We start from the raw sequence: 22,041 nt of genomic DNA, 5'->3' as shown, positions 1-22,041 counted from the left end.
GGAAGTGACATTTGAGCTAAAGCCTGATTGTTGGGAAGGAGTCAAATGAGAGGATGAGAGATGTCCCAGGTAGAAGGAATCACACTGCAAAATCCCGTAGATGAGAACAAACTTGACATGCTTTAGGAGCAGAACACTTGTAAGGCTGGAGTGAAGTGAACAAGTGGGAAGTATTTCAGAGAAAAGGTCTGAGAAAGAGGTAGGTTCAGATTACATAGGGACTTATAGGCAAGGTAAAAGGTGTGGATGCTATTCCTAGAATAATGGGAAGGCACTAGAGAGTTTTAAACATGAGAGACAGATGATCAGATTTATGAATATAAATACATATAATTATGTATAAAATATTTACAATATAGGAAGATGACTACAAAGCAGGCCATTACAAAGTATGATAGGAACTATGTTAGTAAAGAAACCTACAGGAAAGAATAGGCAGGCCTCATGGGGTGATGGTATTCCAGGCCATTACAGCGGGTGCAAAGGTATGAAAATATGAATCAACACTGTGAACATGACGGCATGCTGGAGGGGACCACAGGTGGTCAGTCAGCATGGAGGCCAAACAGGTATGAGTCGTGCCTGGGAGATCTTAGACACCAGCCCCCCAAATTGAAATTATTTTGCAGGCCACTGGTTCTTACTTGACTCTTAAAATACTAGTATTGGGCCCCACACCAGACCAATTAGATTGGAAATTCTGAGGTGGGAGGGCAGGAGCCGATATATTTGAAAACTTTCTGGGTGATACTAATGCACAGCCAGGAGGTGATACTAATGCACTGCTGGAGGTGATGATTGAGGGGCTCCGCAGGGTTTGAGACACATGGTAACAATTATTTATTTTCCATTACAAATTTGTTTTTCTAAAGATTATATTTTAGAATATGGTATTTTTAAAGTATAATATATTCAAGCAATGATGACAGATTAATTACCTACATTTGCATTTAAAAGTGCTGAACATTGTCACAAATGGAGTCACAAGTTTCCATTCCTCCTGAACTCTGGCTCTTATGACAGTTTATGAGAAACCTAGAAACTTCTAAATGGAGGAAACCATCAACAGTACAGAGTTGGCGGATTTTAGAGCCAGAAGGGTACTCCCAAGAGCCCCCTTTTTTTAATAGATATAAAAAGAGAGGCCCAAAGAGGTATCATGACAAGGCCAAGGCTACCCAGTGTTAGCAGCAAGGACAGAACTAGAACCTAAGCTGTTTCCACCTCACCATGCTGCTGCTGATTTATTACTTATGAGAAGCCATCCTAATTTCTGGACTTGGCATCTTTCACAATGTCAAGTAGATCATGAAAGAGCACTTAATCTTAGAAAAGAAATGTAAAAGAGAAAAAGGATTGGGGGTGGGTGGGGAAGGGCCAAACTAATTAAATACAGTTTTGAGCACATACAACTTTATTTTTCAGGTTATCCTCTTAGTTTATGACCACTAAAGTTACTGCTTCTTCTCATGCTTTCTTTTGCTATTTCCATTGGCTTCTGTAAACTGAGAATTCGTTCAAAGTAATACAAGTTTTCTACAGGTTAGTGATTCTTGTTCAAGTCACATATTTCAAGACGCAGACCCATAATTTTCTCCAGCCTCTGGAAGACAGAAGAGTTTGAAGCAAGAGACCTAGAAGACTGGGTCCTTTCACCATGCAGCAGGATGCATCTCAGGACAGAACGCCTGGCTCTATGTTAGAATCAAACGACCCGAGCATTTTTTTTTTTGAGTCTATATTTGAAATATTCTTCCATGACTGAAAGCTGAACTATACTGTACATTTTAAAGGTGTGTCAGGCAAATGTAGCAGCATGCTATCTGCATTTATACCACCTTTGAGCTCTAGACCCAAGATTCACGCAGCAGCAATGACCAACCATGTGGTTCTTCTCCATTTCTTGATGAAGTCTTTCATTTTACTTTCCTCTGGACAAGGTGGAGGAGTGCACTGAGATTTTAAATGTCAGCTGAGTTATTCTGAACCAGAGGTAAAGGATGTCTCAGCCAAGGGCACTGTCCAATCTGGATGCAGCGATAGCCATAGAAACTGACTTTGTACATTTAAGTGTGTGAGTTCTGCAGTGAATCCAAAAAACAGTGCTTCTTGCTACTCACAATGACCAAAGAAGAGACTGGTTTCAAGCTGGACTGTGTGTCAGCTATGAAAGCTATGACCATCCCCAGCAGAGGTAGATATTGCAATTGAGTCAACAGACATAGTGGCTTGGCCAAGGCTTGGTCATGCAAAGATGGAAGCAAATCCTTAGGCATTAAAAATCAGTCAAGTAGCCCAAGAGCAAGACTACAAACAGATGAGCTCAGAAGGAGGAGCACAGAGCTTGGAAGTTGGCTCGGAGCAAGCCTATGGGTGAACTATGTGAGGTCCATGGTCAAGGGCTACCCAGCCCAAGGGTGGTCACTTCTGACTTTACAGGGACAGAGCTCAAGACAGCCATCAGTATGCTTTCTTCAGCCAGAAATCCTCTGAAATTGTCTCCATATCTTCTCAGGATATACCCAGAACTCTACCACTGTCCAGAATAGAAGTAAGCATGCCCAGAAGTAGGTATATCTTTCTAAACTATGAAACTACACTTTATAGTCCTTTAAGATCTTTTGATATTATTTTCATGAGTAACTTAGGTATTTTGTTTTCAACTCCCAAAAGGACATCACCACTCTACATTATCTAGTTTTTTCTACAGCCTCTTAGAGGCTTTTATAGACTTATCCAATGATTTTTCTCCCCGCGTAAAGGTCCTAAAATAGTTCTACATCCTGTTGTAGTATTTATACATTTCTTCTTCTACTTTTATATTGTTTCTTTTTACTTCTTATGCAACTCCAATTCTAGAGCCTATTATGTGTTTTGGAAACTATTTTTCTTTCCTATCTATTTTCTGGAGTGCGTTCAGCTTATAAAAACCTGTAAAGAACACCAACAAAAAATATTTTTTAATGTCATGAACAGATTTAGGCTACAGGATGCACGTTCTAATGCAGCATTAGGTGAGGACACTTTTCTCCACACTTGCAAGGTGATTTGTCAAAACAAATACTTTACCACTCTTCTCTGTAAGACTTCATATATTCCATACATGGTGGTTCCTTTCTATTTTTAATGCGTCTGGAAATACAAAAGATGACCCAAGTGTCACTATCATGGAATTCCTGGCTCCTTCCCTCTGTGTGAGTGATCAACCACCCATCAGCAAATCCTGCAGTAGCTGCTTACGCTTCATGGATGCTTCCATTGCCTGTTCACATCCTCACTCTGAAGAGGTTTGCCAGGAATATCTTCTGGACCCAGAGCTGGTGTGCACATGCAACCTTCTGGCTGACATCCACTCTCAGGCACTCATACTAACATGCCAGGAAAACATGGAGCTCTTTTTTATTTTTATACATTTATTTTTTGTCCATTTCATCTTCAAACATGATCTTATCTGTGCCATGTTTTCAACAGAGCTAAGGGGACTGTGGGTGGCTTGTATTTGTTCCCTGTGTGGTCCTGGTGCAGATGCTGTGGTTTCAGAGAGAGCAGCAGCAGGAAGAGATGTGGAGTGTAGAAGGAGGTACCAGTGTCATCTCCATCACGCACCCCCTTCTCACTCGTGAAGAACTCCTTAATGCCACCGATGCATCCCACACAAGAGATGCACTCAGCCATCCTCATCTCCTTCAGACACTCTTATTTCTAGGAGTGGTATTTGGAAGTCAAAATGCTTCTTCTTTGGAAAAACCTGTAGTAAGGAAGGTCTTCAGGTGCAGGAAGCAGGCTCCATTTTGCTAAGGAGAAAAAGGACAAAACTGTAGTTGATGCTTCTCTAGTTTCCAGGCAATCTTCTCCATCATATATAATTCTAATAACAGCCCCTTCTGAGGGCACTAGCAGCTCTGAAGGCCCCACCTCGGGAGTAAGACTGGGTGTTTGACTTTGCCTTAGAGCATGGATTCACAAGAATTCAAATATAATTTACATACATTATGGAAATAAGCCACTGGTGCTAAAACAGACTATAATAATCAGAGTTCAGATGAATTTAAACTCTTACCTTTCAGAGAGGAGACAGCTCTTTTTTTCTTTGTGAATCTCAAAGTGAAGGGCCACAAGGGGCTGATTTCCAACTTCCTTCCAACTCCTACACCTTCACACTGGCTCTTACTCCTGCCACGCAAGGCAGTGTGAGCTTCTTGTTTTATAATCTCCACGGGCTCCAGCGAGAGTCCACTCCACCCAGACTTTTAAGGCCTAGTTAGGAGGACTGGAACTTGTCCTCCAACCTGTGGAGCAAAATTCAACAAGAAGAAGCCCACAAGGAAGGCACTCGTTTTCCCTATCCCCAGCCCCCTCTCAGTCCACTGGCTGCCTGCCTTGAAGGCAGAAACAAATGTAGCCGGTCCATCTGAGAGCTACGCCTGGCTCTGTCCGTGACTCAAAATCATCTGGCACCACAGGCAGTCCTACATTCAACAGTGTTCTGCATCATTTTCGGAGAGAACTTTGAGGAGACACAATACAAGTTTCAATACGTGAAGATGAGAATGTAAACATTTTATTTTGTGTGAAAATGCAACAACTTCTCAATCCAGAAGATGTCCATCTCTCAGCCACTGAGTTACTCTTTGGGCTGTCAGCCTGTGGGGGAGCTCCTCAGAAACTAAGAGGTCATCAGGCAGTATTTATGCCGATGGTTTTGATCTTCAGAAGCGGGTCAGAGCTAGGAAGAGGAGAAAATTGGGAGGTAATCCTATATGGCTTTGATGTAGAAGCCCACAGGCCTGCAGGTTGAAATGTTCTGGGAGGTGTGCAAATAGCTCTGGCTTCTGGGAGCAGAGTCTGGGCTAAAGGACTAGGGTCTGTGGTAGCACAGGACAGTTTGGGTCAAGTGCCTGAAGCCATATGGGACTCCCATGTTTCTGTGCTTATAGATGTGAACCCACTTGCATCCTGACCTCCTGGGATAAAGAGTAAGTGGGGTACCAAAGGGAAGAAGAACAGGAAAGAATAGTGCTGAGGAGGGGCATACCTTGGGGCAGAGGTAGAGCCAAGGAGGTGACCTCAGATCACATGTTATTAAGTACAGTTTACCGTTCGTCCCAATTCCAATTATTACGATCTAATTGACCCACTCCTGTGGGAATTTCTAGAGCCATCCAAAAGTAATAACAAGAATCCATTGTGTTAATTGAGTCCTGGTAAACAGGGCTAATTCCTCACAATGACTGTAAATACGAGCATTCACCACAAAGTGCAAAAATTGCCCCACAACACTCAGAGTGTCAAATTTAATTGAATGTGTCAGCTTTGTCCAGTATCTGCATTGCTTTGTTGTTGTTTTTTTTTTGTGGGGAGATGCTTGTGATTTTCTGTGCGGTAAAATACACACAACATAAAATTTAGCATTTTAACTATTTTCCAGTGTACATACAGTTCAGTGGCATTTGGTACATTTACACTGTTGTACAACCATCACCACCATCCACCTCCAGGACCTTTTCACCATCGCATAGTGAAAACTACATTATTTTTCACACAGTCTGTGAGCCACCCCAGACCCCAAAGCATGAGGAATCTGCCTGTCTTCCTGTTCAGTCCTGGGGAAAACTCTAAGACAATATATAGCATTTTAAGGTTTACAAAGTGTTCTTCAGTGCACACGTCAACTTATATGCCTCCTGCAAAAGGGAGAAGAGCAAGGCTCTGAGAGGGGGACAGACTTGCTCAAATAGTGACGACAGATGGAAATGGGGTAGGCTTCAGGTGCAGATCCCTTTGCATCACCTCTTACACTGAGGCAGAAGAAGGCAAAGGTCCACAGAAGTAGCACCTAAGGACACCCTCTAAGGGGAGAGCTGTCTCCTGTCCCACCCTCAACTTTATGGAGTTCTCACTGCTTTTGGGACAGAGAGCCAGAGCTGCTGGGGCCCAGAAACAGAGGGCAGTCTCATACACAGCACTCCTTACAAAAGCCAGTTTGGGTAGTTTAGCACTTTCTCTCCTCTCCTTCCTTTGCATCAAAACAAACCAACACCCCATCCACTTTTTTTTTTTTTCCATCCACTTTTTAATAAGATTACCATAACAACACCCTCTCCAGGCCCTCTTCACAGCAAACACCTCCCCTTTGCCTGATAATCATTTTAACCAAATTCTTGCATAATAATGGAAGCAACCAACAGACCCTGCCTGGTGTGATTTCTCCTTCCTGCACCTCATAGAGATGGCTCTGCCTATGACTGGACTCCACTGTATTGATTTCGTAGGGCTGCCACAACAAATTACCACAAACTAGATGGCTTAAAACAAAAGATAAAACAAAACAAAACAAATAACCAGAAATGTATCCTCTCACAGTTCAGGCCAGAAGTCCAAAATCAAGGTGTTACCAGTGCCACGCCCCCACCGAAGGCTCTAGGGAAGAATCCTTGCACACCTCTTCTTAATTTCTGTAGCTCCTGACAATCCCTGGCATTCCCAGACTTGTAGCTATATCATTCATCTCTGCCTCTACCTTCACGTGGCCTTCTTCTCTATGTGTCCCCTGCTCTTAGAAGGATGTCGTCCATTGGATTTAGAGCCCATCCTACTGCCGTCCAGTAGCAGCCCACCAAACGTTAACTAATTATATTGGCAAAGACCCAATTTCCAAAAAGGTCATATTCTGAGGTTTCTGGTAGACATGAACTTTCAGAGGACACTTAATTCAATACACCTACCTTCCATTTTAAGATGTGTTAAATCCATTTTCTTATTTTCTCTGGAGTTGTATTTGTTTTTATTTTCGTCTTTAGCACCTGCTCCATTCCAATCCTATTCTTGACCACTTTGTTGGAAACCTTTCTGAGGCATCTGCCTCCATTCCCCTTAGCCCATTAAACATCTCCAGATCTCACTTTAAAATGGGTGCATGGACACCAGGTCAAGAAGGAAATAATAGTAAGTTGCTCAGAGAGGGTTCATTATTTCAAGTATCCATCTCTCCATGTTCTCCCAAGAAGCAATGTGTGCTCATCTTGCACTCAGCGTTGCACTGAGGGTTACTGAGGTTCCTGCCCTCCAGGAGCTTAGTGCAGATAAAAGAAGTAAGCTACTGCATGGTTAGGTGAGCACAGAAGGTAAAAGATTCAAATACTAAAGGGTGGAGTAGATGTGTACACGTAGAACAGCAAACGACATGGGACAACCTGGGAAAAGGCTCAAAGGTACAAATAAGCCTGGTGATTTCTGGGGACCATGAGCAGAACACCTCTGACTACACAATAGGTTTTGCTGCAGAGAGTGGGCTGGATCAGTGATAAGCCTCAGAAGACTACTGTTTGCAGATGTGCACCTGATTCTATTGGGCCTTGAGTCCCGGCCAAGAGGACCCATTAACGGTTTCTAAGCAATTGGGGAGTTTGACTAAGTGGTGTTCAGGGAAGCCAGATCTAGTTGGGTGTGCATGATGGACTGGGAGGAGTAGAGAGTTGGTAAGGAAGCCCTGGCTGGGAGCCCAGTTAAGATAGGCCTTGGGGCCAGAGCTTTATTCCTCCGCTGTCGGTGAATGCCCGTCCATTGCAGTAACCTCCCGTTAGATTCTCTATCAATACAGTCATCCTGACATGGCTGGGGGTAGGGCACCTGGCTGGCTTCCAGCCCTCTCTTCCCATTAACATGATGAGTTGCAGAGAGCATGTCAGGCAGAGCTTTCAGTGAATTCCAGGAATGGAGATCCCCGTTAGACAAAATTCCCCAAAGAGAAGCCCAGGAGTGCTTTGCAAATCAACACATGAGCGCTTCTTATGGACAATGGCCTGTCTGGGGAGGACAGAATCACCATCTCAGCTCAGATCCTGTTTTCTCTCACTGTTGTACTTCCCTAGGACTGGTGCTGGCCTCCAGGAGGTAAAAGGGCGACCCCAGCTCAGGCACTACTTTGCAGCAGAGGACACCATATAAGTGATTATCATCTCTATTAGACTGGGAGCTTCCCCAAAAGGGTGGGCTGTCTTCCCCATAAGGCTCCCTCCACGAAGGTCCTTACTGTCAGTAGACATAAAGCCCAGGGGAGATTATAACACACACCCCTGGTTCTCCATCCTCTTCATTCATCCACAAACTCCCCTGCGTGGGTCCTTAAGGAACAGAGGGAGAGGTGGAAGTAACGTGGAGAGGGCAGGAGCAAACTAGAATATGGTGGAGAGAATAATTTCTGAACTCCACAAGGTACATCTCTGAGCCTCTTTTCTTGCTTAGGCCTTCCTGGAGAAATAAGAGGGGACCTCCAACAATCAGGAGGACGGCTGACTCCTTTGGCTTCCCTTCTCTTTAAGAAAGGCTTTGTACACCATCACAGAAGGCTTCTAATGGCCCCACAGGAGGCTTCCGTGGGTCCCACAGGAGGCTTCCACAGGCCTCAGGAAAGAACTTGTGGCAGGTGCCCACAGGGGAAAGGGGCAGGCAGGGCATTTCCAGAATGCAGCTAAGACAAAGGGGAGAAAAGGCACAGTCTCCACTTCCACCTGCTTTTAAACTGGAAGTTCAAGCTTCACTAGAAATAGATGGTACACAGGATGGGAGTCCACAAGGAAAATAACATCCCCCAGATTGTTTTCCCTTTTTTAGTAATCAATCTAATTTGAAAGACATAACAACTTCCGCCCCCTTTATTTCTGAAGAGAGATGCAAACAGGTGATCTATTTGTACTAAAATTAAACTCCCTCTGTGTGTAGTTTCTTGATGGTATTCATATATTGAATCTGACTCACACTTTTGATGTGGAAAGGTTTTATTAACATAACTACTTATCCCAGCCCACTCCCATTGGGATTCATGGCTTTTGCCCAAAGTACATTTTGGCTACTTCTATGTTACCTTAAACTTTGGCACAGATTAACAACTCATGACAAGCACTTCACAGATTCTATGAGAAATTCCTGGCTGTCCCTGAGTAACAATCATGAAGCAAAATTGAAAGTAAGAAGCAGCGTTGGCTACACAAGCAAAGACCCCAGATTGTGCAGTCTAGAGACCCAGTATCTTATCACAGCACTGTGATCCAGCCACTTGCGTCCTCAGGGTCTCAGGCTCCTCATCTGTAGAATGAGACTGCTGGACTCACACAGTTCTCAGTTCTCGTCCAGCTCTGACTTCCTGTGATTGTAAAAGACATTTAAAAATATCCCCAGGGAAAGAAATCTCACAATATTATTTAGTCATGAGAAGATTGAACTAATGATATCTAATATCCCTGGGTTCTAAAGTCTGTTATTCTATTATATACAATGTTCTTTTTTTTTTAATGTGCAAAGATTACTTAAAAAAAAAAAAGTTTTTTTTAAACAAACAAAACAGAAGACTCCTTTTTTAATGCCCATTTTAAAAGAACCAAAGTTAAAGATCTTAAAATAAAATCTCCAGCCATTCTGTGCTCACACACAGAGAAAGTGGGTGGATGAGATCAAAGCTGTACAACATCTGGGGTGGCAAAGACTTGTGGTAACTGGGACTGTTTGCTGATTGAAACAAGACACGACAGTTATGAGATATTATACCACAGTTCTTTTTTTTTAAAAAAAAAAAAAGATTTTATTTATTTGAGAAAGAGAGCAAGCACGAGCATGGGAGAGGAACAGAGGGAGAGGGAGAAGCAGATTTCCCACCGAGCAGGAAGCCTGATGTGGACCTGGATTCCAGGACTCTGGTATCATGACCTGAGTCGAAGGCAGACACTTAACTAAGCCGCCCAGGCGCCCCCATACCACACAGTTCTAACTCCATGTTACTGCTAGGTCTTTTGCCGCAGAAGGAACCTAAGATCCAAACATATTGATGACCTTATGTGAAACAAATCTCTTGACAAAGGCACAGCTAAGTGACAGAACCTAGAGCATCAGAACAGCATCACAAAATACTTAAGAAGAACTTGGATGAAGCAACCAAAGCCTTCAGCAGGTGCCCAACTTGGATGTTATTATGCAAAACCTGCTATCCAAGTTGAAGTCATCCTAGTTAACAGGCATAGATTAGTTCAGGTAACAATGGAGGTACAAAGAAGGTACAATATAGGGACAGACAGGTAAGATACATCAGCAAATAACCCCCTGAACCTGGCCATGGCAGGGGAGAGTGATGAGTAAGGGGTGAGGTCAGGTGATCAAGCATCAGAATGGTTTTGTCAGGCTCCAAGTTTAAGCAGAAACTGTCACTAACAGAGCCAGAAGTAAAGTAAACCTTCCAGGGCTAGGAATAGATTTTGAGTGCCAGTATACAGAAGACGCTCAACCATACGTGCTGACCGCATGGAAATTACAAAGAAGCTACTGCTCCCTGGTTCACTGAATAACATTTCCCATTCATGGCAGCTCAGACTGCCAGGTCAGCTGCAGGAGAGGGAAACGGGAATAAAGGGTAACCTCCTAAGCTTCAAGGTGCTGGGACCAGCCAGGCTCCTGTCCCCTGGAAAGAGGATACCACTTCATCAACCACCCCAGACATTGCTGATGGAAAGGAGGTGTATTATCTGGATGGGCTGGGGATCTACCAGAGAACCAATGTCCTCCATAGTCTAAGTTGGCTGGGACTCTTGGATAAGGGGTAGTCATTTATCTGAAGAAATGCCCCTTAGCAGCACCCCTTACCCAACTGTCTTAGGGTCTTAGAAAAACTAAAAGATTTCAGGTTGCTGGAAGTAGTTGGACCCAAACAAGTGACCCTCCACAGAGTCATTAAAATGAGTGAGCAATTAAAGGCTCTGGGTGTCTAAATCCTGAGCACTCACATAAGGTGGATGTGATAAACTCCAAGAATAAGCACCAGCTAAGCCTGTTTTCAGAGAAAGTGTTCCCTTATTATGAGGAGAACTAGCATCAGATAAAGTAATGATCGTTTTCAGTTGATCTTTTGAGAAATTATATTTAATTTGATACTAGGTATTGCATTCCTTTAAGGTCCATTTCTTATGACACATCCATCTTCCAAAAGATAGGACAGTTAACCAACACATCCTGGATTCTGTTAGAGTTATTTTACTTGGAGAAGCATATCTAAATACAGTCTGAGTCAATGGGTTTTATATCTGGAAAATATCTGGACCTCTGATCTGCCCTGGCCTCCATTAGTCATCCATGCCCGTGCTGAGGATTTAGCTAGCCACTTACTCTATACAATCAAATTCAATGTAGTGCCAATTATTTGGCGGCAACTCCAAATTTTAATACACGGAAATACACCCACATATATATGGTCACTTGGTTTATGACAAAGGTGACACTATAGTGCTGCGGGGAGAGGATGGTCTTTTCAACAAATGACTCTAAGCCAACTGAATAGCAAAACAGGAAGGAAAAAATAGAAGAGTCTTTTCCTCACCACAGAGGAAAAGCACTTTCAAATGTATCACTGATCTAAATGTGAAAAGTAAAACAGTAAAGTTTTTTCGGTACAAAATTTAGAGTAGAGAAGGATTTCTTAAACGGGACACAAAAAGCACTAACCATAAAAGAAAATATTTTATAGACTGGATTACATTAAAATTATTAATGTATATTCATCAAAATACACGAAGAGCATGAAGAGGCAAGCCATAGACTGGAAGGAGATGTTCACAAAACACATATCAAAGGATTCCCATCCAGAATATATAAAGAACTCCTACAACTCAATAAGAAAAATGCAGATAATTCAATAGCAAGGATAAGGCAAAACAACCAAAGATTCCCTTTACAAAAGATAGCATCTAAATGGGTCAATAAACATACAAAATGTTCTTGACTTCCTTTACCATCCAGGAAATACAAATACAAAACAAAACAAAACCCATCCATAAAGTGGCACCATCACATACCTACCAGAAGAGCTAAAATAGAAAAGACAAAGAATACCAACGGTTAGCAAAGATGTGGAGCAATAGAAGTGTCCTCCCCTCTAGCGGGAATGGAAATTGTTAGAACTACTTTGGAAAACTATTTGGCAGTATTAAACTAAAGCTAAACATACTCATGCCCTGTAGCTTGGTAATTTCTCTCTTAGATATACACAATATACAATACTGGGTGCATGTATTCATCAATAGACCTACACAAAAGTGTTCACAGTAGCTTTATTCATAATCGCCCCCAAACTGGAAACAACTCAAATACTCAAGTACTTTATACGGTGAAATGGATAAATTCCAGCATGTATGTATGGCAAACTACTACACAGCAATGAATGTGACACATAATTGCTGTACTGAATATGGATTAATCTCATACATGCAACGTTTGGACAAAAGAAGACAGACGTTAAATAATATATCCCTGAAGATTCCATTTATATAAGGTTTCGAAACAGGCAAACAAGTCTTAGGGAGCTGGAAGTCACCCTAGATGTTGACCTTGTAGGGAGGGACTGGTAAATGGAAGGGGGTCGTGGAGGGCCAGTGTTCCGGAGTAATGTTCTGTTTCTTGATCTATATGCTGGTTTCTCAAGTGTGTTCACTAGGTAAAAATTCACTGAGCTTAGAATTTGTGTACTTTTCTGGATGCATGTTATACTTCCATAAAAAGTTTACAATATGAAAATACAAATGCAAATTAAATTTAAGAAAGTCTATGTGGGGAAAAGAATTCATGAAAACTGACTTGCAAGTCCAAAGCTATCAAATGACAGTGAAATTGATACCTTCTTATTGTTTAGATTTTTCTGTTCTCAAATGAGAGTTTGCTTCTTTATTTAAGATTTTCAAAAACAATTGGAAGCCACAGTCTTATTTACTGAACAAGTACACACCTGAGGCTTTTTAGTCTTCATTGGAAGCTCTGAGGACATCAAAATTGTTAAATTTTGCTTGGTTTACTTTCACTTTTTCCTATGTTAATATATGGGTTTTTTAAAATGCAATTTTTCTTGGCTAACACCCTCTAATAAAGATTAACAACCCTAATATTTACATAGCCAGCAAGCAAATTCAGCTGAGCTGAACACAGTAGGCTTCAGCCAGTGGCTATCATTCAGGTCTAACAGGCTCATGCTCACTGGAAAGGGAAGATTGGGAGCAATTATTTTAGTAATCCAAGCCAAGAAACACAGCCATGCTATTCGGGGAGGGGTAGGTGGGGATGGGTAGCCATACCACACGGAGACCAAGCCTGCGCTAGTGAAACAGAGCCTGGTGGGCCAGAAGGAGCTCATGGTTTCCTACAGAACATGTGTGCTGACTTCCATCCCTTCTGCAGGAAAGCTTTTCCAGGAGATGGGATCATTCTCTTTCACTCACCAAGCTAAAATTTGTACCATGTCCATGGTTTACAAAGTTTCCTAGATACTAATATCCTATGAGTCTCTTGCTTATCCTAAAAAGAAAAGAGGGAAGTTATTATCATTCCCTTTCTGCTCCTGAAAAAAACGAAGACTCAGGCAGTGAAGGGATTCCTTACAGCCCCAGCAATGGTAAGTCACCCACCAAGGACAAAGCACATTCAGTCACAGTGCTCAGGATTAAGAACAAGTAACTGTTGAGCGTGACAATGGTTCGAATGCTTCAGTCTTGACTCTACTACAGAAAGGTCATCAGCAATGGTAGAAACATGTGCCATCTGGGTAGCCTGTGGGTTGGAAACATATGAGATCTATCCATGAATATGATAGGTTTGGGTTTTGCTAGAGACGGTATGTTGTGAATACCAAACAGTATAAAGAGCAGTGGCTTTAGAGTCCAGGAGATTTGGCTTTGAATCCCATCTCTATTTTTCTCCAGAATAAGTTACTTTGCTCCAATGACCTTCAGTTTCCTTGACTATAAAATAGCAATGATAATACTTAAACATCAGAATCATTGTGAAAATTGATGAAATAATAAATGTTAAGTTCCTGGAATATAGTAAGCACTAAATAAGTATTATTTCCTTTCCCTACTCCCTAACTAAAAAAAAAAAAAAAAAAAAAAAGAAAAGAAAAGAAATAGTTTGTATCTTTAGCAGCTAGAATGAAATAAAAACATAAATCATCTAAAGTCGTATCATACAGAATAATCATATATGAATATATAAATAACCTTCTAAGATAGCCCAATTTAAGAACCTTGGCTTATTTTTTTTTTTTCTTTTTCACCTGGAAGTAACCTGATTAACTCAGTATCTGCTTCATTCCTGCTTCATTTTCTGGAATAGAAATTGCAAAGATCTTCTCCTTAATTTCAATCTAAGTGATTAACATGACAAAAACATGTCAGCTGTAGTCAGAATCCAGCTCTCATGAATTTCTCTAGGACTGATGTTGCCAAATGCTGCCTGAAAGAAGATGGTCTGATTGCCAGGTTAAGTCCAGATGTTGCTCTGGACTTACCCAGAGAAGCTGAGAAAAAGGGTCTTATATATCTGGCTACCTATCACTTTCCTTTTAAAAAGCAAATACAATCTTTTCAAAATCTACAGGTATTCTTCCATGAAAATCTTTTGCTATCTCCTCAAACTCCATGAATACCTTCTACCCATAAATGGATTCCTCCTCCCAACTGTCCTATTTCTATCCATGCCTATACATTCTTAGAATCTCAGAAATAAGAAAATAGAAGGACTTCCATTAAAGACATTGGTCCAATGTCAAAAACAAAACAAAACAAAACAAAACACAGGAATCATCCCTGTTCTGTCTTCCAGCATACAGGAGCTAACTACTTCCTTGCTGCATTTTCCCACTCTTGGTCAAGTTCTTCCATGAGTCCATTAGGAATGTTTCCCTTATGTCTTCCCCATGCGCGCCCCCCCCACCCCGCCCCATTCACTAATCCTGGTTTTGTCTTCAAGAGCAGTGCGGGGGACATAGATCAACCTTACCTTTCTTCTACACTGGAGGCCCAGCAATACGGAAGACAGCCATTATGTTTATATGCATGCTTTCTGCTCTGAGTCAAACAAACAAAACTCAAAAAACATCTGCTGAGGGTCAACCATGTGCATCACACTGGTTTAGGTGCTAAGACAGGAGAACTAAATAGCATACGCCATCTACACACAAGACAGCCACACTAGTCACTAAGAACAATCTGGATATAACCTGGCTTCCAGATTATTCTCTCTCTCCCTCCTCCAGACACACTATGACTTGTTGATGTTTCTCTTCAAGCATGGTACCCAGAATGTGGGAGGAAAAAAACAGATGAGTGCATTGTGTTGTTGGCATTTACCCAAAGGAACTAAAACCTTGCACGTGGATGGATGTTTATAGCTTTACTCAAAATTGCCAAAACTTGGAAGCAACCAAGATAACCCTTTAGTCGGTGAGCAGATGAACTATGGTATATCCAGACAATAGAATATTATTAGGTGCTAAAAAAGAAATGAGCTGTTAAGTCACAAAAAGACATGAAGAAATCTTAAATGCATATTGCTAAGTGAAGAAGCCAACCTGAAGACACTACATACTGAATAACTGCAACAATCTGACATTCTGGAAAAGATCAAACTATGGAGATAGTAAAAAAGATCACTGGTTGCCAAGGGTTAGCAGGAGAGAAGGACAAATAGGCAGAACACAGGGGATTTTTACAGTGGTGTAGGCTCCTCAATTGTCACAAATGTACCACTCTGGTGGGGGATGCTGACAATCAGGGAGGCTGAGAATGTGGAGGAGGGGGGCAGGATATAAAAGGGAAATCTCTGTACCTTTCTCTTTGTTTTCAGTCAACCTACAACTGCTCTAAAAAAAAAAAAATAGTCCTTTAAAGAAATTAATAGAAAAAAGTGTATGGCTGAGTCAGTGGATTATATCAATGTCAATTTTCTGATACTGCGCTAACACTGGGAGGTGCTGGAAGAAAGGTGCACAGGAGCTCCCTGTATGTTTCTTTGCAACTTTCTATGAATCTCTATTTTAAAATTAAAAGTTTAAAGATAAAGATTGGCAAGCTCATGGATGGGACAATTCAAAGACTAATAGAAGGCCCAAACCAGGGTGGGTTTATCTACTGAAATACCTCTGGAAATGAACACCAAGGAGAAGAGAGAAGACTGCCAATGCAAGGTCTACACCCTGCCCTCCCTAGGACATAGGGCATCTTTCTGGAAGGACAACCCTGAGCTCTGTGATCTGTATCTCCAGGGCCGCCTTCTTCTTCTTTTTCTTCTTTTTATTTAAAGATTTTATTTTTTTATTCATGAGAGAGACACACAGAGAGAGAGGCAGAGACACAGGCAGAGGGAGAAGCAGACTCCATGCAGGGAGCCTGACGTGGGACTTGATCCCGGGTCTCCAGGATCACTTTTGTTTTGTTTTGTTTTGTTTTTGTTTTCCAGGGCCTCCTTCTCATTCCTATTCTGGAATGTCTGCAAGGGAAGTCTGTGGTCCATGCTCCTTGTCACCTGGAGGGGCTATGTGGATGGGAGTGGCGGTCATGAAGTATCAGGCTCCAGAGTCCAACACACCTGTCTTTAAAATGCGGGTCTACGACTCCCTCCAGCTGCAGTGAGCAGGCCATATTATTTGCCCTCTTCAGGCCTCCACAAAACAGAGATGGAGACAAGCACTGTAATCACATAAGGCTCTGAGAGGAGGCAATGAAATAATTCCTACAAAGCACACATAAAGCTCCAGCATCCACCAAAACCTCAAAAACCATTCGTGGTCTGAGGGCCTCCTGCATGAGGAAAGCGTAGGTTTTCAGGACACACTCTTATTCCCTTCGCAACATCAGAGAAGGTCTGCATTCTCCTGCTTGCCAGTACCTCTCCAGGGTGCCACGACATCTCACATTTTTAGTTGTTCCATCCAATGCATTTTCAACCAACTGCAGTAAGGGACCGGTTTGGTGTTTGGTTTTTTTCTTTCATTTTTTTTGTTCCAGTCTGCCAGAGGGCTGGTACTTTCATAAAATACCCTAAAAATGAATTACTAGAGACATGCAATTTTAAAAACAAAATATAAGCCCCTTTAAAAAAATGTTTAGACTCAGACAAAATTATTTTTGGAAAATTGCTATAAAAGTTTATAAATGCTTCTTTTCAATTTCTCTACTCCTCGTTACTGACTGATAACAAATAGTTGGCAGAGCTGGGCCACGACTGCACCTCGGGTAGCGCCTCTCTGGTACCTCCTTTCTCCACGCTCCTAAACAACTTTAGTCATAAAACACAACTAAATACTTCAAATCTCTATTTTTTATATCAACGTAAATTTTCCCAGCCAGATTGCATGTTCTTTGAGCACCAGGATCATGTCCACTACGCCTAGGGTAGGAAAGAGGATTCACAAGGGCTCAAACCCTTGCTGATGATCCAAATGTTAAACAGCCACATTGGCTAGTTCTATTTTTTCATGATAGCATATTTGTGAAAACCTACCCAATGAACACATTTTGTCCCTTTAGCATCCCTCCCTGTTTGCCTGCCCTCCGTCTATTTGTGTGTGTGTCTTTTTCACCACCTGCTGTAACTCCATTTAACTAAATGCACCAGTTACAGTCACTGTTTCTCTTCCACTGAGGGGCAAAGCAGAATAAATCCAGAAAACAGAAAATCCCATTCATCAGAAAAGCTGGCTCTGACTCAGCAAATAAACAGTCAAAGAAATAGAGAGTTTATATTAATTTACTTCCAGGGGGCACTGTTATTCTCACCTCTGTGTCTCTCTAATGCTGAGCCCATAATAGCTGCTCAATAAACGTTTGTGCGAGCTGGTCAGAGTGCTGGCTGTATCTCAGGCTGTATCTCAGGGTCTACAGGTCACATTTTCAGTCATGTCACTCAGCAGGCCAGGGCAGACAGGGCACTCAGCAGAAAGGGCCAATGAGTGGCAGTGTTATAGGAAGGAGCCTCAGGCTCATTTAGACCAGTGGTTTTCTACTCCTGGCTGCACAGTGGAATCACCTGAAGAATTGAATTACCCAGGCCTTCCTCCCAGACCCAGAGATTTTTTTTTTTTAATTGTTCTGGGGTGGAACCGGAGCATCAGCATTTCTCAGATTCCACAGGTAATTCCAGTGTGTGGCTAGGATTTAAAAAAAAACCCACTGAGTCGCAATGTCCTTACATCCACACTGGTACTTAGCAGAGCAGATGTTCGTTCCTTAAATGTTGGTTGAGTGGGTGAATGGCTCAATCAATAGATCAATCCATTGATCAATCTAATTTGATCCAACTGGATTCAAATCCAATCATCTATCCAATTACCAGAATGAGTCTGCAGCAAATGTGGAGACAGTTTTGACTCCTGTCTCAGACTCCTCACCTCCAGTAAGCACCTTCTCCAAAGGTCTAGTCTTAGACTCTGGCCAGAAAGCACTCCTCTCTCATTCTCTTGCTAGTGGGAGGGGGGCTTTTTCTGGATCACTGGCCCTAGGAAGGACTAACTTAGCTCATCCTCACCTTTCTCAAGCAGGAAACTCTTGAGCTTTCTCAAATACACACCCAGAAGGCCCCTACAAATACCACTGGCCTCAACTCATACAGGATGGGAACATGTTATCTCATCTATTTTTTGTGTTTATTTAATAGTTGTTCCTCGATTGTTTTTCTGGCAGTCCACGGGTCCAGGATGCTATCTCAGACAACAGACTTCCAGAGCACAGAAGCCCAAGAACACTTGGTACAAAATGACTGGTTTGTTAAAAGTCTAGTAAGTGGATGTTGCTGTTGCACTGCTTTAGAAGGGCAGGATGGACAGGAGTGGGAGCCGTGTGTGAAGTGAACATGGGGAAGAGGGGGAAGCAATGCAATGTACAGGCCTGGAAGGGGACATGACATGCTGGCTGCCCACCGTGGGCAGGCACAGGTGACACACGTGATTAGGCACTGTCCACCGCCCCATCCCAAGGGGTGGGGAGCAGCTAGCCAAACTCCCAGGTCTCTGCCGGGAATATGTGCCTGGGGCTGCCCCAGCTTCTGACCCTTGGCTGCTCCCTGAGCTGCTGCCACTGCTGATGCTATTTTTAGCTGAACAGTGGCCTCTCCCCAGCCTCCCCTTCTCCAGCTTATTTTCATGACCCCAGAGGAGCCACTGAACTTTCATCCTCCCTCTGGACCCTAAACCTCCCACTCCTCCTCAAGGCTTACACGGAGTCAGTTCAGGATACAACATGGGGATGTTTGGAAGGAGATGAATATAGGGTAGTCAGGAAGTCAGTTGTGAAATCCAACACTTATTTTTTTTAAACCAGGGAAAAATTAAAGGAAATACTCCCTCTGTTCCCAAAAGGCAGATACTTTCTGGGTTCTCTCTTCTCTGCAGGCCTGCATATTGATGGCATCCCACCACTAGTACTGACAGGCATTTTCTGGTATATTTCTGTCTTCTCACTAAAAGGGGAAGAGAAAATTTGCACTAATATGGGCACCCCTGTTTCCTGACGCTCTGTTAGATTCTATTCATGGTTTTTCTCATATAAATCTTACAATCCAAGAGCTACGTTAGGGGCCCCGCCCACGGTCACACAATTAGCAGAGCTAGGATTCAAACCTAGTGACTTCCAAGCTTACCCTGGAACGCAAGCCTCAAACTCCTGTCACCAGAAAGAGTGACCTATCCCCAGCCCCTTAGACGATGAGCTTCCCAAGGCAGGAATCATGAAGCCCCATTAGATTGGTATCTCACTGAGCTCCATAAATCACGGAGACTGACTGAACCACCAGCTTCCAGAAAAGAAAGAGGAAAACATAGTCGCCATCCAAAGGCCAATGAAATATGAAGAAATATGTGCCTTCTTTTTCTCTACCAGCTTCTAAGGTGGCTGGAGGAAAAGAGGAAGGCGTCCAGCCAAGAGTGGTCAGCTACAGACCATCCTAGAGTCAGTAATAACATTTCCTGGTCCCAAAAGCACGTCTCTCAAACTGCAGGGATTCTGAGAAAATGATTCATTCATTCATCATCCAACAGATATTTACTGAACACCTACTGTCTGCCAAGGCATGTACTTGGTGTTGGGGACAGGGAACAAAGTATTCAGCGTCTGTCCCGAGGAAGCTAGCAGCTAGAGGCGGAATGATGCTGGGGCTCAGAGGCATTTGTGGAGTAGTGGCATCTCCTGACATACTACCTTAAATTTAGAGCTCAGGCAGTTTTGTGAGAGGAGGAGAAAGAGAAGTAAAGGAAACCAAACACGTTGCTATGCAACCAGGATGATATATTCTTAGCCAGAGCAAGCGGAGCAGCAGCGTGGTGCAGGGAGTGGGTGGGGGGAGGAGACGTGGGGGAGGCGGTGGCCCAGAAGTACCAACGGGAGGCAAAGGGGTGCACAGTGAGCACCCCCGCTGCTGGGCACATAGGCTTCACCCCTGGAGCAGCTCACAACTGGCCAATGCTCACCGGAGGTAGCCAGAATAATGTGGGGAGAGGCCCAGGAACCACAGAGAGAGGGCCTCCTGCCCAGCTGCAGAAACCCTTGTTCTAGGGCCTGGAATTAACCTTCCATTATTAAATCCAGGTCTGCACTGAGTACAAAGAACAGCATGAAGCCTGGCCTGCTTCCCGCCTGGGGGAACACACAGTCCACCCGGGGAGTACGACACACGTGCATAAACAGAGCATCAACAAGCATTTATTAAGCACCTCTTGCATGTTCCTTCTGCAAAGCACAGGATGCTGTGGGGCTGAGGGACAGCTCACACCAGTGTACAGCGTGGTGCGGATACATGCCTGCAGGGACACAGGCCTGAGTGTTAGACCTGGCTTGGCCATCCACAGGCTCTGTGCCGCCTGCAGCGAGGCTCTCTGGGCCCCAGTCTCTGGATCTCTAGAATGAGCAGTTCTGATATGGCTGAGTCCCTGACACTGTAAATGCAAACAGACTGCAGAGACAGCAGAATTGGGTATCAAATGGAATACTCGGGAAGCACTCTGAAAGAGGGGGGACTTGAGGATGCAGTGGGGGCGGGCGTCTAATCTATACTGAGGGCCTATTATGCACCCTTAGCTGACCATAAAGGGTTGTTTCCTCATTTTCAGGGCTGAAAAAGCCTAGCCTCAGGGAGGTTAAGTACCTTACTCACAGCTACACAGCTAGGAAGTAGCAGATGCAAGATTCAAACCCAGACCCACCTGGCTCTGTGGCCTGCACACTTGGCACTGGGTCACACTGCTTCTCAAAGACGGTAAGGCTTGCGTCCCAATGGGAAAGGAGAAGGACTGCAGGAAGCAACATGGGCAAAGATGTTGATGAGAACTGGCTGGGATTAATGCGGGATGGTTCCTGGGGATGAGGACGGGGCCATGAGTGAGAGGAGGGTGTGGTGAGCAGAAAGAATGAGAAGCCGGCAGTCCCTAACCCACACCCTGTACTGCGCTAAATGCTATGGAAAAGAAAACAGTATATTAAACAGTCCTTGCCCTGAATTAATCTGCAACCAGGGCGATAAAATGTGAAAATTAACAATCAGTGAAATGTTACAAAAATTGCCAAAGAAGGCATACAAAAATAAATCACAGCACAGTTTAAATGGGGGAAGTGGTGCTTCTGATTTGGGTGGGCTCAGGAGATTCAGTGCAGGACAGGGACTGGAGGCAGGCTTTAAAGGATTCCCAGAGAGGACGGGTGAGGGAGAGGGGAGACAGGTGAGGACCTGTGGGACAGTAAAAATCTCATCCTTTGGAGAAAAAGCAGGAAACATGCTCTGTGGAAGACCACTTCACTTAGGACAAAGAGCTGGTGGGAAACACTACAGACCAGTTGGGTTGGGTGAGACAATGGGGCCTCCAATGAGGGAGTGAAGGGTCCAATCCTTCACCAGAAGGCTATGAGAAGGCTGTGCTCGGGCAGGGGAAAGAAATGGCCAACAAGGAGTTGGCCATTAAGGAAACGAAGACAGCAGTGCTTGGAGGACCAGGGAAGGCACTGATAGGCATGGGGTGACAGGGTCCCAACTAGGCACTGAGGATGGCAAGGAAGCACCAGTCTCTTGGGTATTTCAAGGATGAACAGAAAAGTCCTAGTGACTGGGGAGCAGAAGAAGGAATCAAAATTGACCTAACTTCCAACCAAGAGAACGAGGGTCCCATATTCAGAACTAGAGAAGCCCAGCAAAAAATAAGATTTGTGGGGAGGGTGATGATGAGGTTGATCAGTTTCCTATTAGACATCCTGT

The 22,041-nt window shown here is 43.4% G+C and overlaps 1 protein-coding gene and 1 long non-coding RNA gene across 51 annotated transcripts in view; both read right to left on the bottom strand.

Annotated features, from left to right (window-relative positions):
• KALRN (kalirin RhoGEF kinase) overlaps positions 1-22,041 on the bottom strand; it is a 656,402-nt gene that overhangs the window by 525,907 nt on the left and 108,454 nt on the right. The window lies entirely within an intron of this gene.
• Positions 817-4,289, bottom strand: LOC140594388 (uncharacterized). Its single transcript, XR_011995075.1, has 2 exons — positions 4,061-4,289; positions 817-3,794 (listed from the first exon to the last, which is right to left on the bottom strand). It is a non-coding gene; the product is annotated as an uncharacterized lncRNA (long non-coding RNA).

Source organism: Vulpes vulpes, chromosome 1 (assembly GCF_048418805.1).
Source record: "Vulpes vulpes isolate BD-2025 chromosome 1, VulVul3, whole genome shotgun sequence".
Taxonomy (NCBI): Eukaryota; Metazoa; Chordata; class Mammalia; order Carnivora; family Canidae; genus Vulpes; species Vulpes vulpes.
This window is presented reverse-complemented; position numbering and strand designations above follow the sequence as displayed.